The sequence below is a fragment of the Ranitomeya imitator genome, chromosome 5 (genome assembly GCF_032444005.1).
Source record: "Ranitomeya imitator isolate aRanImi1 chromosome 5, aRanImi1.pri, whole genome shotgun sequence".
In the NCBI taxonomy this organism is placed as follows: Eukaryota; Metazoa; Chordata; class Amphibia; order Anura; family Dendrobatidae; genus Ranitomeya; species Ranitomeya imitator.
In genome coordinates this window covers 527236282-527254667 of record NC_091286.1, presented here as the reverse complement: position 1 = coordinate 527254667, position 18386 = coordinate 527236282, and the positions used below count along the sequence as shown (strand labels likewise).

At 47.0% G+C, this 18386-nt stretch overlaps 1 protein-coding gene and 1 long non-coding RNA gene across 3 annotated transcripts in view; one reads left to right on the top strand and one right to left on the bottom strand.

Annotated features, from left to right (window-relative positions):
- The window catches only part of YWHAB (tyrosine 3-monooxygenase/tryptophan 5-monooxygenase activation protein beta), a 33199-nt gene extending 22146 nt beyond the window's left edge, over window positions 1-11053 (bottom strand). The window contains exon 1 of one of the 2 annotated variants that reach the window (XM_069727573.1): window positions 10899-11053. The gene's annotated coding sequence lies outside the window, so the exon portion shown is untranslated. Of the gene's footprint in view, window positions 1-10882 lie in introns of both variants that reach the window. The other variant, XM_069727574.1, reaches the window with a different exon arrangement.
- Window positions 11034-18386, top strand: part of LOC138638347 (uncharacterized) — a 70769-nt gene continuing 63416 nt past the window's right edge. The window contains exon 1 of the long non-coding RNA XR_011312486.1: window positions 11034-11168. This is a non-coding gene — a long non-coding RNA (uncharacterized lncRNA). The remainder of the gene's footprint in view (window positions 11169-18386) is intronic.

The following is an 18386-nucleotide window of genomic DNA, read 5'->3' as shown; positions in this document are numbered from 1 at the left end:
AATCGCAGTGTGCTGACGCAGTGTACGTATAACTGCACAGTCTGAATTAAATGGAGTTTGTCGCCTCAATACGATTTAACCCAACCACGTTGTGAAATATTCGACTGTCTACAGAAATCATACTTTTGGTGTAACAACCATTTCTATGTGCATAGAAAGCAGATTGTGCGATATGCCAACGATGGTGTTTAGTGCATCCTTGGTGTGGCCAAGCGCTCAGGGCGCCATCCCTCCCCTTAATTACTATGCTCTGCCACCTCCCTCTAATTCGATTGACAGGCTGATATAGAAAGCAGCAGAGAGCAAAATGTCTGCACTTGTTCCAGCATTAACACCAAGTGCCCACAGACACAGGCTGGATTTTCAATCCGCACTCACCTTGGTCACATGACCGCTGTCAATCTTCATAGATATAGTTAGCCAAGCATGGTAATTGAGGGGCATTATGCTGCACTGAGCACTTGTGGTCACGCCAAGGGTGCGCCCAACAACTTCATTTGCGTATCCGACAAAACACTATGCACACAAAATGTATGATTTTTATAATGGCCAAGTCTCGTATTTGACCATGTGGTTAATGTGAGGTGACAGACTGAATTTAAAGTCACATGTGACAGATCAAACAGGTTTGCTTTTTGCAGTGGTTGTGCAATCATAGTAAATGTTGCCATGCAGCATTGCAATCTTCACGTCAGTGACAAGTTGCGTCTACCGTGTGAGCATAGGGTACTTCTCAACATGTGTGTTAAGAACCATTCGGCATGTTGCATTTCAAGGCCCAATCCTTACATTTTTATGGGGTATAAGCCCTAATGTCCTGCTGATGAAAACACATGAACATTCAGCCGAGTTGAGCTATGGGGAAGGCGGGGGATCTGAAGGAGCAGCCACCGGCCCACGGAATGTCTGGTAGTCAGTCATCTAAGGTTTATGGCCAAGTTGATAACTTGGTTATCAGATTTACTGCAGATCATGCCAAAATCAGCGTGGTCCACAACGAAATTATATCGAAGTGTGTCTTTCACACTACATAGTAGTAACATGTCCATAACTTAAAGGGAACCTGTCACCCCGAAAATCGCGGGTGAGGTAATCCCACCGGCATCAGGGGCTTATCTGCAGCATTCTGTAATGCTGTAGATAAGCCCCCGATGTTACCTGAAAGAGGAGAAAAAGACGTTATATTATACTCACCCAGGGGCGGTCCCGCTGCTGGTCAGGTCGGATGGGTGTCTCTGGTCCGCTGCGGCGCCTCCTATCTTCATTACAAGACGTCCTCTTCTGATCTTCAGCCACGGCTCCGGCGCAGGCGTACTTTGCTCTGCCCTTTTGAGGGCAGACAAAGTACTGCAGTGTGCAGGCGCCGGGCCTCTGACCTTTCCGGCGCCTGCGCACTGCAGTACTATCCTCTGCCCTCAAGAGGGCAGAGCAAAGTACGCCTGCGCCGGAGCTGAAGATCAGAAGAGGACGTCATGGAAAGAAGATAGGAGGCGCCGCAGCGGACCGAAGACGCCCATCCGACCTGACCAGCAGCGGGACCGCCCCTGGGTGAGTATAATATAACGTCTTTTTCTCATCTTTCAGGTAACATCGGGGGCTTATCTACAGCATTACAGAATGCTGTAGATAAGCCCCTGATGCCGGTGGGATTACCTCACCCGCGATTTTCGGGGTGACAGGTTCCCTTTAAAGTGTCTCCATTCCAGACATCAAGATCCAAAATTCATCTCTTTCTGCCAGAACACTGGCAAAATAGTATCTGAAATTTAGCAAAAAAGTTTACAGCTTAACAGAATTTACACCAAAAGAAAAGCACTACAGTCTCCGACTTGGGTATATTTCTCACACTAGTGCACACCCTCTTAATGAATTTGGCACATCTTACTCCAGCAGACTCTTCAGTAAGGATTGGGGCTTTGTATAGGGCCTAAATATGAGTACATATTCCTACTGTTTCTAACATGAATAATCACTATATGCCACCACTGTCTCTGTCATTCAGATTGGCACTATGGAGAGTCTGAACCATGCCTGTATGATGGACTGGCGTCCATGATAAAGCCATGTCCTTCAACAGGGGAGTATAGTTCAGACGTTCCACAGCATTTGCCAATCCGTGGGCAGATATTCTGGGTAAGAAGCCAGCACTGACCTGCAGAGGTAGCATGATGGAGGACATTCAGTAAGGAGACTACACATTAGAAAGCTATAGCCATATTTAATGCAGATATTTGGGGTTGCTTTAATGTGTAAGGGGCAGCAAGACTCTCCCCCAACATTAGGCCTGGAGAAAAGAATGAAGCGTGTTGAAGTCCTTTTTCCCCTTCTCACTACAGCAGTAAATGGGTGAGCTTGCCCGATCCACACAGGAGGCATTTTATGTCAAGTAAATCTCACCTAAATAAAAAGTCCATAGCTTCTACATTATGCAGAAAGCTGAAAAGACATCTTGGGCTACTTTCACACTAGCGTTAACTGCAATCCGTCACAATGCGTCATTTTACAGAAAAAACGCATCCTGCAAAAGTGCTTGCAGGATGAGTTTTTCCCCATAGACTTGTATTGACGACGCATTGCGACGGATTGCCACACGTCGCATCCGTCGTGCGACGGATGCATCGTGCTTTGGCGGACCGTCGGGAGCAAAAAACGCTACATGTAACGTTTTTTGCTCCTGACGGACCGCTTTTTCCGACCGCGCATGCGTGGCCGGAACTCCGCCCCCACCTCCCCGCACCTCACAATGGGGCAGCGGATGCGCCGGAGAAATGCATCCGCTGCCTCCGTTGTGCAGTGCGTTAAACGCTAGCGTCGGAATCTCTGCCCGACGCATTGCGACGGGGAGATTCCGGCGCTAGTGTGAAAGTAGCCTTACAGGATTTCACCAGCTAGCAGTAAGCTGCCAAGCAAGCCTCTGGGGCATGGAAGGGTATGTGCACACGATGCAGAAAACGCTGCGAATCCGCAGCAGCTTCCCATGAGTTTACATTACAATGTAAACCTATAGGAAACAAAAAACGCTGTGCACATGCTGCGGAAAAAAAGTGCGGAAACGCAGCGGTTTACATTCCGCAGCATGTCACTTTCTGCGGAAAAATCCGCAGTGGATTATACGTGTGCACGTACCCCAAGAGTCCGGCTACAGTTTTCAGAGCTTAGGAGTCCAGATGATACATTAAAAGGTAGAGCACGGACTATTCGTCGGCTCACTAGTGGGAAGAAAGGGCAAGTGCAGAAATAAAAAGGACATGGCTGTAGTCTGTGTCTACAGTTATCTACATACTAGATTGTGGCCCGATTCTAACGCATCGGGTATTCTAGAATATGCATGTCCCCGTAGTATATGGACAATGATGATTCCAGAATTCGCGGCAGACTGTGCCCGTCGCTGATTGGTCGAGGCAACCTTTATGACATCATCGTCACCATGGCAACCATTATGACATCTACGCCGATACTGTGCCCGTCGCTGATTGGTTGAGGCGAATTCGCGGCAGACTGTGCCCGTCGCTGATTCGTCGAGGCAACCTTTATGACATCGTCGCCATACTGTGCCAGTCGCTGATTGGTCGAGGCCTGGCGGCCTCGACCAATCAGACGCGGGTTTCCAGGACAGACAGACAGACAGAAAAACCCTTAGACAATTATATATAGATTTTTCAGGGCTGCTTTTCATGGTGACATTTGCTTTAAAGATTTTCCAAATTAAACCAGATGCTTTAAACCAAAAGAAATTAATCAAAATGGACTACAATCGCAGAAATGATTAGATTCAGACATAAGGGTACCGTCACACTATACGATTTACCAACGATCACGACCAGCGATACGACCGGGCCGTGATCGTTGGTAAGTCATAGTGTGGTCGCTGGAGAGCTGTCAGACAGCTCTCCAGCGACCAACGATGCCGATGTCCCCGGGTAACCAGGGTAAACATCGGGTTACTAAGCGCAGGACCGCGCTTAGTAACCCAATGTTTACCCTGGTTACCAGCGTAAAAAAACAAACAAACAGTACATACTTACATTCCGGTGTCTGTCCCTTGCCGTCTGCTTCCCGCACTCACTGACTGCCGGCCGTAAAGTGAAAGCAGAGCACAGCAGCGACGTCACCGCTGTGCTCTGCTTTCACTTTACGGCCGGCAGTCAGTGAGTGCGGGAAGCAGACGGCAAGGGACCTGACGGACACCGGAATGTAAGTATGTACTGTTTTTTTTTTTTTTTTACATTTACGCTGGTAACCAGGGTAAACATCGGGTTACTAAGCGCGGCCCTGCGCTTAGTAGCCCGATGTTTACCCTGGTTACAAGCGAACGCATCGCTAGATCGGTGTCACACACACCGATCTAGCGATGACAGCGGGAGATCCAGCGACGAAAGAATGTTCCAAACGATCTGCTACGACGTACGATTCTCAGCAGGATCCCTGATCGCTGCTGCGTGTCAGACACAGCGATATCGTATGGATATCGCTGGAACGTCACGAATCGTACCGTCGTAGCGGCAAAAGTGCCACTGTGTGACGGTACCCTAACACAAAGCACTAGATTTCCTCTTCATGCTATAGGATAAAGGACAAGTTCTTACAAACATGTATAGGTTGTGTGCAGGCATCTGATCATTTTAGGCCATAAATTTGTAGTGAGGATAAAATGTAATGAGCGGCTCTGGTCCTGAGATGATTTACTGCCGACATGCAAATAGTCATCATCTGATCACTGCTCCTCAGCAGGCAGCACTTGAAGGCCACATATTGGTTGTGGCAATAACTGATGGCAGCTGAGGGCTAACATGTGCCACCACTACCCGTCCATGAGCATTTATTATTTATTATAGCGCCATTTATTCCATGGCACTTTATATGTGAGGAGGGGTATCTACTATATAATTGTCTATAATTGTGTGGTACTAGTGTCGCCTCTTTTATCTCATTTTTGCATCTTGTTATTTGGTTTTTATTCTCTACATTTGTTAAATTTATATATATGGTTTTTTCAATAAAATTGTTATATTTTAGCTCATTGTGTCCATTTTTGTTTTGGGTTACTATATTTATTATGGCGGAGCTCTTTACCTCTGGTGCCCTGTTTATAGGTTTACTTATATAATTGTCTAAGGGTCACTTCCGTCTTTCCATCTGTCCTTCTGTTTGTCACGGATATTCATTGGTCGCGGCCTCTGTCTATCATGGAAATCCAAGTCGCTGATTGGGCGTGGCTGTTTTGCCGCGACCAATCAGCGACGGGCACAGTCCGGCGGCAACATGGTCTCTCCTTTCTCCCCGCAGTCAGTGCCCCCTCCAGTCACCGCTCACACAGGGTTAATGGCAGCGTTAACCGACCGCGCTGGGCCAACCGACCGTGCTGCGCCGCGGTGTAACGCACTCGGTTAACGCTGCTATTAACCCCGTGTGACCAACGTTTTACTATTGATGCTGCCTATGCAACATCAATAGTAAAAAGATCTAATGTTAAAAATAAAAAAAAATAAAAAATCGTTATATACTCACCGTCTGTCGGCCCCTCGGATCCACAACAGGCCTCGCTCCGGTAACCAGTCCATGCTGCGATCTCGCGAGATGATGACGTAGCAGTCTCGCGACACCGTACTGCACTCTTCAGACCGGAGCGTGCGAGGACTCAGCGTCGGTAACCGCTTCGCTTAGATCTGAGGGCTCCGGAAGGTGAGCATATAACTTTTTTTTTTTTTTAACAGGGATAGGATGCCCACATGGCAATCTACTACGTGGGCTGGGCAATATACTACGTGGGCATGCATATTCTATAATACTCGATGCGTTAGAATCGGGCCACTATCTAGTACACAATAAAAACAAGTACAATAATCTTGAACAATACAAGTCACAACTGGGTACAGGAGGAGAGAGGACCCTGCCCGCGAGGGCTCACAATCTAGAAGTTTAAACCAACATACAGTAATAATCTTTATATAGCGTTAACATTCCACAGCGCTTTACAGGTTGCACACATTATCATCACTGGCCCCGATGGGGCTCACAATCTAAATTCCCTATCAGTATGTCTTTGGAGTGTGGGAGGAAATGAGAGTGCCCGGAGGAAACCCACGCAAACACGGGGAGAACATACAAACTAAACAGCACCTTCCTCGCTCAACTGATGGGAGGAAAACATTACACATGCAAAATGTAGTCTTCCCATAAAAGTCATACTAAAAGGGGGCATCTTATCTTTCTTCTTCAGGAGCTCAGTGCTCCCCCCAACTTCCTGCTCGCTGTGGGTGGCCGGGTCAGATTGACAGTTTGGTCCAGTAGAATCCATGCATCGCTAACCCAAGAACTAAAAGTGCGCTCCAGGCCAGCCCTTACAAGTGCTATTGCAAAGAGCTTGTAAGCACTACATGTTTGGCTGCAGCTGCTGGAAAGGAGTGGTGGGCGTTCACCAAGGCAATGAGCCATTAGCAATGAAATTAAAAATCCATCTGTTCAGAAGGAGAGTATTCTTTTTTTTTTTTTTTTTTAAAGGAAACCCATTCCACAGACAGTATGTGTCAGGCACTGGCTGTATGATCTCAGACAGAAATGTTTGATTCTGAAAAGCAGCAGTATTTCAAAGAAAAAATACTTAAAAGCCACCAGGGACCAAGCCACTGCTGCCCTGGAGTGAGATCTCTCCCTATATGCACCCGGAGACCTGTCACTCTAGGGCACTGGGTGGGGAGAGGTTGGCGGCGTCTAAAATATGTTTTTCTCGGAAACTGTGCACTGTTTTACTATAAAACACACCTGGCTGAGATCACACAGCCAGTGCCCGATTACATGTGGCCCACAGATTGGGCAGCACGTATTAGCTGTCAGGTTCACAACAATAAGTAAATTGCTAATCCACTTGTTTCTACAAGTATTTTGCAATTTCTCCTATTTAAAACTATGAGAAGATGCCTTTAAGGCTAATAAATATGGTATATATTTATATTGAGAGAAATAAAGGGTCTTGTTTCTATCAAAATCAGCGCCACTCCTGGATGTGACTGGTAGTACGGCTCAATCTTGTTCAATTCAGTGACACCATTTCTAAAAGGAAAACCAGTCAATATGTTCTCATGTATGTTTAGGCTATGTGCACACGTTGCAGATTAGGCTTAGGATTTTTTGGTGCAGATTCTGCATCTCTTGGCAGAAAACGCAGGTGCGGATTTTTTGCGTTTTTTACCCCTGCGGATTTCTATAATGGAATGGGTACAAAAAAGCTGCAGATCCGCAAAAAAGTAGTGACATGCTACTTTTAATCCACAGCTTTTCCGTGCGGAATTTTCCGCACCATTAGCACAGCATTTTTTTCCCATTGATTTACATTGTACTGTAAGTCACTTGCGGATCTGCAGCATTTCTGCGCGTTAAAAAACGCTGCGGATCCACAGTAAATCCACAACGTGTGCACATAGCCTAAAAGATCAGGCAACTTTTCCTTTTTTCCTCCCTCTCCTTTTTCCAAGGGTCATACTTTTTTATTTATTTATTTTACGTTGACAACCTATTTTACGTGTGTTTCTTTTTTTACAGGCTGAACAGGAAAGTTGTAGTGTTGAATGACGCCATTTGGTTTATCATACAATCTACTAGAAGCCAGGAAAAAAAAAATTACAAGACTGATAAAATGCTGAAAATTCAACCATTGTTTCTTGGATTTTGCTCAAGATTTATTTTATGGTAAAGTGGCAGTGGCCTGGAAACCTAATTCTCCAGGTCAGTTTGGTTACAGAAATAATCTTGTATAGGCGTTTTTACTATTTTTAATGTGGTAGAGCAAGGCGATAAAAATTAAATATATAAAAAAAAATTGAATTTTATTTTTCAGTCCCATTAGGGGACTTAACTATGCCTCATTTGATTATTCTACATAGTGAAATACAACAGTACTGCAGAATATAATGAAATCCAGGTCCCAATGAAGCTCAGCCCGAGTCTGAATGTAACAGGAGTACCAAGATAACAGCAACGGTGGTCTTCAGTTGGCCTCCTGGCTACCATGGTGGCCCACAGTCACGTAGCAGCGGTCTACTGGAATCCAGTGTGCATACCACAGTAACACCGCTGCTCCTTCTATACACTAATGCTAGGAAACATAAGCTGCATCAGAGCTCAGCTCCTGAACACTCTCCATATGCTGTCACCCCATGATGTTATGTACCTAAAGGCGATAGTGTGAGGATCTTAAGGTTGATCCTCCATGAAGAAGTTATCCTAAAATAGTGCTTAGCTGATATCGGTGGAAAAAATGTGCTACCAGATGCAAAGCTATTACGTAATCAATCTGGAATTTAAAAAAAAATCTCTGAAAAATAGAAGTTGACAACTCGAAAATGCCCTAAAAGTTAGCAACTTTTATAGGTTCCACCATTTTCTTCCAACAGTGACAAAGTGGTCGGAGTTGTGGTGGGAGAGGAGGTGGCGACCCCCGATTGTCAAATCTATCATGAGCGAAGGAGTTGGCTACACTAGAAATCTTATGCAAGCAGATTTGTTGTGAGATGTACACAGACACTCCTGATTCATTAAGAGGAAAGCGCCTCTTAATGAAACAGTCTCATACTCCACCCTCACCTCATCAAGACAGGTGTGGAGATCACCGGCCTAGATGAAGCTGGGCCTTAAGTCTTTCAGAGCTAGCTGCATTGTCAACTGCTATGGCTAAATTCAGGCGGGTTCAGATCAGTAGATTCATGGTCAGTGTGGACATCACAGCCTGTACCAAGACCTAGGCCTAAAGACATCTGAATTCAGCCCGAGAATAATCCTGGACAGGAGAGGTCCTGTTGTGTTTCAGCCACAAGTATTATGTAAGGTGCCTTGATCATCATCATAAGCAGCCCTGACAGATCCACTTCTGGTCTACGATAAAGTGTGTTTCCTATGTGAGGACAACTGCTGCATATGAAGGGCCGCCTTAGGCTACGTTCACATTAGTGTTTTGCGTCGGGCGACGCAGCGGCGACGCATGCGCCCCTATATTTAATAACATGGGGGATGCATGGACATGCGTTGTGCGACGCATGCGTTTTTTTTGCCGCACGCGTCGGGCGCAGAAAACGCAACAAGTTGCATTTTTCTTGCGTCCAAATTTCGGCAAAAAAAGGATGCATGCGTCGCAAAACGCAGCGTTTTTGCGTGCGTTTTTATTTGCATTGTGCGTTGCGTCGCCGCGGCGCACAATGCAAATGTGAACGTAGCCTTACTGCTCTTTTTCTAACATCAAGACTGTTGCAGAGAGAAAGGGGCTGGTTCAGCTAACATGAGCAGTCAGCCAGTCCCCTTCATATACAGCAAGTCACCTGCTGACCACAAAATAAAATGCTCTCTTGGGTGGAATGCCAGCTAAAGCTACTGGGACTGGTGGCAATACCTGAAGATCATGGCATATTAATAAATATACATTATATACTAATATATTCCTAAGTTTATATTCTAACCACATTTAAAGATAGTTTAAGAAAAAATCATTTTATTAAAAATTTTCTGCAATTTTAAGTTTATAAAATGGTGTCATGTAGTCTGGACCTCCCAATGTGAGGAGGTACTTCACCGGTTTATTGGCTTCCTCTGAAAATGGCCCAAGTGTGTGCTGTGAGAGGGAAATTATAACAAGCCCCTTTCCAGATAGGGATTGGTATGTTGAAAATCTCATTTGTTGGAAGGACTGTCAGGTATTTGGGCATATTGCTACGATATGCAAGTTTGATTGGCGCAGGTTCCAGAGCTGGGATCCATATCCATCTCTAGAAATGGGTTCGCCCAATAAGCTGGCGCCAGTTCTCACCATTCATTGAAGCTGTAAAGCGCTATGTAATATGCAGGCGCCATAAAAGTATAATTAGGAGCATCACATACTCTTAGAGTTCAAAACCCCCATAGAAGTGAATTAAATGAACGGCCACCTCTGGGACCCCCTTTCAGGGGATAGATGCCATGTTCACAGACTTGGGACCCACATGTGGCAGAAGTGTAAGGCATAACCCATTGATGTACCTCATTACAGGTATGGCAAGCCATCAGAGGTAAAGTATCACAATTCCCACTGATGACACATAATGCATAGATGTTCCTGAGCCCTCCAGAGATTACTAGCTCAGTCTATACTGTGGCTAATAAGGAGGGAACAGAGTAACACCCATCCCCCTCTATAGGGTATGTAAGATGGACTAGACTAATTATAGCGCCATTAATCCAACAGCGCTGCACATACATTATCATTGCTGTCCCCAATGGGGCTCAGTCTAGATACCCGATCAGTAGGTCTGGAGATGAAACCCAGTGCAGGCACTTGTGGCACCATGGCGGAGTCGGCCATTCATAGAAACCGAGCAGGTGGGGCGGTGTATATCTTTTTCCACCCTTCTGTGGCTCTATGAAGCCAGGGGTGTCAGATAAAGGGAGAGGGTGAAGATAGCGGGACAACAAGCAGGTGGGAAGGTGGATGATGATAGAGCCCAACATGGTGCACCGAGCTAGTGTGAACAGTCATGCCATAGATTAGACAAGAGACCAGGAGCCTTGGCAAATGCTGATAGCTGGAGCCCTATCCGTGCCACTGTATGCACTGGAAGCGTGGCAGTACACAGCACATCCCCATAGGGCTCCTGAGTCACCGCCATCCCCGGCAGGAAGCCGCACACTGGGGCCGGGAAGGCAGGCCAGCACGGGTTAATCTGCACATGCGGTAGTGGAGGCCGCCGTCCGCACCCCTCGCCGGCAGACATGACAGCTCCGCTCTGCAGCAGGTGGATGACACCGCAGATGACGGGGCCTCGGGCTGAGACTACGGGGAGCAGGCCGCCACTCTCCCCGCCCATGCATGAAGCGACGCCCCGGACCCCCGTGCCTCGCCCATGCCTCCCCCCTCTCCTACCCTTCAGCGTCCGCACCTGAGAACCGCTGTCCGGTGATAACGTGCCGATAGTATTCCGAGCGAGCTCAGCTTCCTCACTGTCCCTTCTGCAGACTCAATGCCGTTCTACTTCCGTTCTGGCCGCCACTTCCGCTTCCTTCAAGCCCCGCCCCACTCCACCACCCGCCTCTCAACGCGGGACCAGCGGCTGCCGGGAGAAGGCGGAGGAGGGGGGTGATCTCACTGTCACCATAGTAACCGCGGTGACGTCATCGGGTGCAGCGGCGCGGGAGAGGGGAGGAAGGAAGTAAGTCTGGGCGGGAAGAGGAGAAGCCTCAGTGTCTGTGGTGAAGGCTGTCACTGTGCGCTGGATAATGGCGCCTGTGTCATTACAGACAGTACCGCTCCTGGCCGCCCTTCAGTGCACTGAACGCCATTTTCCATATTCATTCTCAGCCATTGTGACCTTGTAGAAATAATTGGCCTCAGTTATATATTTTTTGCAAAATAATTCAGACTATTCCTTGCCCATGGGCGTGTAACCTGGGTCAGAGGTGAGGAATAGCAATGGAATAATCCAGTTAGATGAAATCCGCTGCACTGTAAGCAGGTGTGAACTGGGGCAATATTACCTCAACAGAGATGGCCGACGTCAGAAGCCGCACATAAGCCAGCACCCCATCTGTTACTATCCCATAACATGGTCATGCCGAAACACCGTGTACAAGACGAGCAAGATCACCCCGTCAGGTGCTCAAAATGGCGGGATCTGTAGAAACTAGTGATGTGCGAATATACGCGGTACTCGAGATTTCCTGAGCACGCTCGGGGGTCCTCCGAGTATTTTTTTGTGCTCGGAGATTTAGTTTTCCTCGCTGCAGCTGAATGATTTACTTCTATTAGCATAGGTACATGTGGGGATTCACTAGCAACCGGGCAACCCCCACATGTACTTATGCTGGCTAACAGATGTAAATCATTCAGCTGCAGCAAGAAAAACTAAATCTCAGAGTACTTACAAATGCTCGGAGGACACCCGAGCGTGCTCGAGAAATCACAAGTAACGTGTATATTTGCTCCTCCCTAATACCAAATATGGGAGTCATCCAGTCACATGGCACCCCTATAAGTTCCTAAAACCTGGTGCTGTCTGGCCCAGACGTCCCATTGACTCCCACCCCCACAAGGGCAGGCCACAGCTATCCCTGCAATAATAAACACTCTATGGGTTCTCTATGTGCCTTCCTATGCGTTCCCTATGTGCCGCACTGCGTTCCCTATACCTTAACTATGTGCCGCCCTGTGCGTTCCCTATGCGTCTCCCTGTTCATCCCCTCTGTGACTCCCTATGCGTTCCCTATGTGCCTCTGTAAGCAGAATGCAGTGACGGAATGGTTCCTCAGCCGCAGATGATCCGTTGGGGGTTGCAGTATCGGCAATTGCCGGCGTAGTGTCCTCAGATGGGGTCCCAAAACTAATGGTCCAACTTCTGTCGGCAACGGGCAGTCTCCGGTTTTGCCCGTTGAGCCCCTAGTCCATAAGCCTGTGCAGCTAAAAAAGAGAGCTGCAAAGATCCCAGTATCAAATGTGGGCTGATGTGCGCTACAGGTAACCGCAGCCCGGTCTTCCTCTTTACATCTCCCTATTCATTCCCTATGTGCCGCCCTATGCGTCCCCTATGTGCTGCCCAGATGACAGATGGAGCCTTTAACAACATTGTTCACAGAGCCTGACTAGTATCAATAGCCACTTCATATTGAGCAGACTTGCCATGGAATTACACAGCTAGTGCCTTTTAAAGGGAACCTGTCACCCCCAAACTCGAAGGTGAGCTAAGCCCACCAGCATCAGGGGCTTATCTACAGCATTCTGTAATGCTGTAGATAAGCCCCCGATGTAACCTGAAAGATGAGAAAAAGAGGTTATATTATACTCACCCAGGGGGGTGTTGTGAATTCTGTGGCTGAATTCACTCCTGTGGTCACAAGTGGTACTGCAGCTTCTGAGCTTCCTCCCTCAGGTGTTCTGGTGAGCTCGTTAACTGCTTTATTACTTAACTCCGCCTGATGCTGCTATCCTTGCTCCTTGTCAATGTTTCAGTGTTGGATCTGAGCTTCTCCTGATTGTTCCTGTGACCTGCTGCTCTGTATAGCTAAGTGCTTTTTGCTGCTTTTTTTTCTGTCCAGCTTGTCTTTTGTTTTGCTGGAAGCTCTGAGACGCAAAGGGTGTACCGCCGTGCCGTTAGTTCGGCACGGTGGTTTTTTTTTGCCCCCTTTGCGTGGTTTTGCTTTAGGGTTTTTTGTAGACTGCAAAGTTCGCTTTACTGTCCTCGCTCTGTCCTAGAATATCGGGCCCCACTTTGCTGAATCTATTTCATCCCTACGTTTTGTCTTTTCATCTTACTCACAGTCATTATATGTGGGGGGCTGCCTTTTCCTTTGGGGAATTTCTCTGGGGCAAGTCAGGCCTATTTTTCTATCTTCAGGCTAGCTAGTTTCTTAGGCTGTGCCGAGTTGCCTAGGTAGTTGTTAGGCGCAATCCACAGCCGCTTTTAGTTGTGTTTAGGATAGGATCAGGTGTGCAGTTTACAGAGTTTCCACGTCTCAGAGCTCGTTCTTGTATTTTTGGGTATTTGTCAGATCACTGTGTGCGCTCTGATCGCTAAGCACACTGTGTTTCTGGATTGCCTTCATAACACCTGTCATTAGCAAACATAACAGGGGGGGTCCCGCTGCGGTCCGGTCCGATGGGCGTCGTGGTCCGGTCCAGCGCCTCCTATCTTCTTACGATGATGTCCTCTTCTTCCTGCTGCTGCTCCAGTGCAGGCGTACTTTGTCTGCCCTGTTGAGGGCAGTGCAAAGTACTGCAGTGCGCAGGCGCAGGACCTCTCTGACCTTTCCTGGCGCCTGCGCACTGCAGTACTCTGCTCTGCCGTCAACAGGGCAGGCAAAGTACGGCTGTGCTGCAGCCGCAGCGTGAAGACAAGAAGAAGACGTCATCCTATGAAGATGGGAGGCCCCGGACCGCAACGCCCATCGAACCGGGACCGCCCCTTGGTGAGTATAATCTAACCTCTTTTTCTCATCTTTCAGGATACATTGGAGGCTTATCTACAGCATTCCAGAATGCTGTAGATAAGCCCCTGATGCTGGTGGGTTTAGCTCACCTTCGATTTTGGGGGTGACAGGTTCCTTTTAATGATTTGATCTGTGTACAAGGCACCCCTAACACATTAGATGGCTGAAGAATGCTTCTGCCAATCATTCAGCCGGCAGCCATCTTGGCAGTCTACCCCATACACAGGAAGACTCCTTGACCAAGCATTCATCTGCTATCTATGAAAAAGCCCAAGATAATCGGAAATCACACATGCCTGATCTCACCCGACAATCGGTTTGCCAGCGCCCCATTACATATTACACTGTCAGCTGAACCTCTCAGTAGCAGCAGGTGCAGCTAACAGTCTAAGGCCGGTTTCACACGTCAGTGGCTCCAGTACGTGAGGTGACAGTTTCCTCACGTACCGTAGACACTGACTCATGTAGACACATTGAAATCAATGTGTCACTGCACATGTCAGCGTGTTTTCACGGACCGTGTGTCCGTGTGCAAAACACGGAGACATGTCAGTGTTCGTGGGATCGCACGGATTACATGGACCCATTAAAGTCAATGGGTCCGTGTAAATCACGTACCGCACACGGACGGGGCCGCTGATTACAGTCATGAATATGCGGCTCCACCTCCCATAGGGGTGGAGCCGCATATTCATTACTGTAATAAGCAGCACCACGTGACTGCTCATACAGGAGAAGGTGCGGCGAGGACAGGACGCTGCGAGGGAGCCGGGTGAGTATTTTAGTAACAGCGGGGGGGGGGGGAGGGGGGGGTATGTGCACACGTCAGGATTTTTTCCTGACAAAATCCTGATATTTCTGCCAGAAATCCGCGTTTTTTTTGCGCGGATTTCTCGCAGAAATTGCGCGGATTTTTTGCGATAGAGCATGTCCGGATTTTTAGCGGTAAGCGTTTTTTTTGCGGAAAAAAATGCTTACATCTGCACAAAAATCCGGAATGCATTCTAAATGATAGGATGCATAATTTTAGCGTTTTTATAGCGAAATTCCGCTAAAAAAACGCTAAAAATCCTGACGTGTGCACATACCCTAATATTTATGGAGGGCTTTAGAGTATACTGAGCTGTGTGGAGCACAATGAGAAAAACATCTTATGCTGAAGAACAGGCGCTGCATAGTCAGATAAATTGCAGTTGAATACAATGCTGATTCTCCAAGAAAGGTGTCTGAATGAACAACTTGTTAATCATATATATAGATCCGTGCTACTCTGCTTTATCTAAGGGGTACTTCTGTCTGTCTGTCTGCAACTTCTGTAATGAAATACCCACATCGCTGATTGGTCTCGCCAGCTGCCTGTCATGGCTGCCACAACCAATCGGCGACGGGCACAGTCCAATTAGTCCCTCCCTACTCCCCTGCAGTCAGTGCCCGACCTCCGCTCCATACTCCCATCCAGTCACCGCTCACACAGGGTTAATGCCAGCGGTAACGGACCGCGTTATGCCGCGGGTAACGCACTCCATTAACGCTGCTATTAACCCTGTGTGTCCCCAACTTTTTACTATTGATGTTGCCTCTGCAGCATCAATAGTAAAAAGATGTAATGTTAAAAATAATATTTAAAAAATCCTGCTATTCGCACCCTCCGTAGTCTGACGATGCGCTCACCCCTGCCGCAAGCTTCCATTCCCAGAGATGTATCGCGAGACCGCTAAGTCCTCTGGGTAATTTTACAATGTATCCTGGGAACGGAAGATGGCGGCAGCCGCGCCTGCATCACCAGAGCTTCGCTGGATCCCGGCAGGTGAGTATATAACTATTTTTTATTTTAATTATTTTTTTTCAACAGGGATATGTGCCCACACTGCCATATACTACGTGGGCAGTGTTATTTATTACGTGCGCTGTGTTATATAAAGCGTGGCTGCTATATACTATGTGGGCTGTGTTATGTACTGCGTTGGCTATGCTATATATTACGTGGCCAGTGTTATATACTATGTCGCCTGTTATATACTGCGTGGCTGCTATATGCTGCGTGGGGTGTTATATACTGTTTGGGCTGTGTTATATACTGCGTGGCCACTGTTACATATTGCGTGGCCTGTATTAACGCATCAGGTATTCTACAATATCTATGTATGTATATATATAGCAGTCACATAGTATATAGCACAGGCCACGTAGTATTTGTCTGCTATATACTACATGGCTCCTATATACTACGTGGCCTGTGCTATATACTATGTGGCTGCTATATACATACATACATTCATATTCTAGAATACCCGATGCGTTAGAATCGGGCCACCATCTAGTGTGCTATAATAGCAAATGACTAGATCAAGTTCCATAGCTGTATAAGGCTGCTTTCACACATAAGGTTTTTTGTTTCAGGCACAATCCGGCAATTTTTGTAAAAAACGGATCCGTTTTTTGTACACCGGATCCGTTTTTTCCCCATAGAGTTGTATTAGCGCCGGATTGTGCCTGATGGCCACACGTTTCATCCATTTTTTGCCGGATCCGTCCAAATAGTCTTTTCCGGCGGATGGACAAAACGTCCACTGCAATGTTTTTTTGTCCGGCGAAAAAAAAAACGCACAGTGACGGAATTGGCCAAAAACAGAGGTGTGAAAGAAGAATCTGGCGTTCTCTCTCTCTCTCTCCAAAATTAAGGTACACTGGATCCGGCGCATCAGTTTTTCGCAAAAAAAAAAGTTGGATCCGTTTTTTACATTAGCCGGATTTAGCCTGACACAACCTGATGTGTGAAAGCAGCCTTACTGATTGGTGCTTACAGTCTAGATACCCAGGGGACAGTAATAACAATGTTGTAAAACGCTGTGGGATGTGTTGGTATTATATAAGTAAGCACAAGAATTTTGGTAAATAAATACATTTACACATGGTTGACATCCCTGCATTTGTTAAGGTTGAAGGTATATGGCTCAAAGCAATAAGAATCTTATATTGGTTGTCCTTTACTTACGTCACAGCTTCACAATAGTCTCTTAGGCTACGTTCACATTAGCGTTGCGACGCAACGCACGCTAAAACGCGCGCAAACGCGCGCGTTTTGCGACGCGTGCGTCGTTTTCCGACGAAAATCGGACGCACAGAAAATGCTACATGTAGCGTTTTCTTGCGTCCGACGCTAGCGTCGGAAACGACGCACGTGGCGAAAAACGCCACCAAAACGACGCACGCGTCCCCTATGTTAAACATAGGGGCGCGTCGCCGCTGCGTCGCCGGCGCAACAGCGACGCACATTGGCGGAACGCCAATGTGAACGTAGCCTTAGTAGTGTAAATATTAAGGGGTTGTCTCATCTTATTAAATGGATAAAAGTGTTTATAAAAACAAACTGCAATTAACTTTTTATTAAGAATCCTCTCCATTCTCAAGAATGGGGGGATTTTTAATTTTAAAGTGTACTATTCATGGCCAAGGTCACTGGTCACTTCAGAAGTGGCCACTTTACTAGTCAAGGAGTGCGCCTGTAAGCTGTTGGTTATCACTTGATTCGGCAGCTTTGGTGTCACTGTGCTACTTCCGATACTAAAAGATTCCTCTGCTTGCAGCATAAGACTGGGTAGTTGGGCTCGCAGCACAGCCTTGCCACTAGCCCAAACTATCAGTCTTCAAGGGCACGATGTCTATTAGCAGGCAGACGATAAGAACTTGAGAACACCCTTAGGCGCATTCCTATGGTTAAACAACTGATTATTTAAAGCACCACTCCATCGTTTTGTTTTTTTCAACTCTGAAGTAGCGCTTTAAAAGTAAGTCCCCTGACCCCGGTAATATACTCGACCTCTGGCGTTTTCACCGATTTTCGGCACCGCTGCAGTCTTTTGACACCATCTTGTGAGTGCACCTTCTGACTGGCCGAAAGTCAGAAGTTACATCACAAGTTCTCAATGTAAGTCCATAACAGCCAGAACGAGGCTCGCACAGACTTGTATTGAGAGACATAGCTATGGTTTTGGATCGGGGGGATAAAACTTGTGAATGGGCCTCTATCCAGGGAACCTTGATTAAAACTGGGTGACACACCCTAAGGCTATGTGCGCATGATGTGGATTTGTAGCATTTCTGCAGCGTTTTTTCCGCACAGAAATGCTCCAAAAACGCAATGGATTACTTAAGCAATGTTAATCAATGACATTCCTGAAGTGTTGTGCACATGATCCAGAAAGTTCCGTCCTTATTCGCAGCCATTTTATTTTCCACAGCATGTCAATTCTTTTTGCGGATCTGCAGCGTTTCTTTACCCATTGACTTCCATTGAGTGCCCACTGTCAGTGTCTGCTTCTGTGACGTCAATGATGAGAATGATGGGAGAGGGAACGTAACGCTCTCACTCCCATCAATGCGGTCAACTGTATCAGCATCTAGCCGATACAGTTGAACTTGTGATAATGGGCGGTTTGGTTCACTGC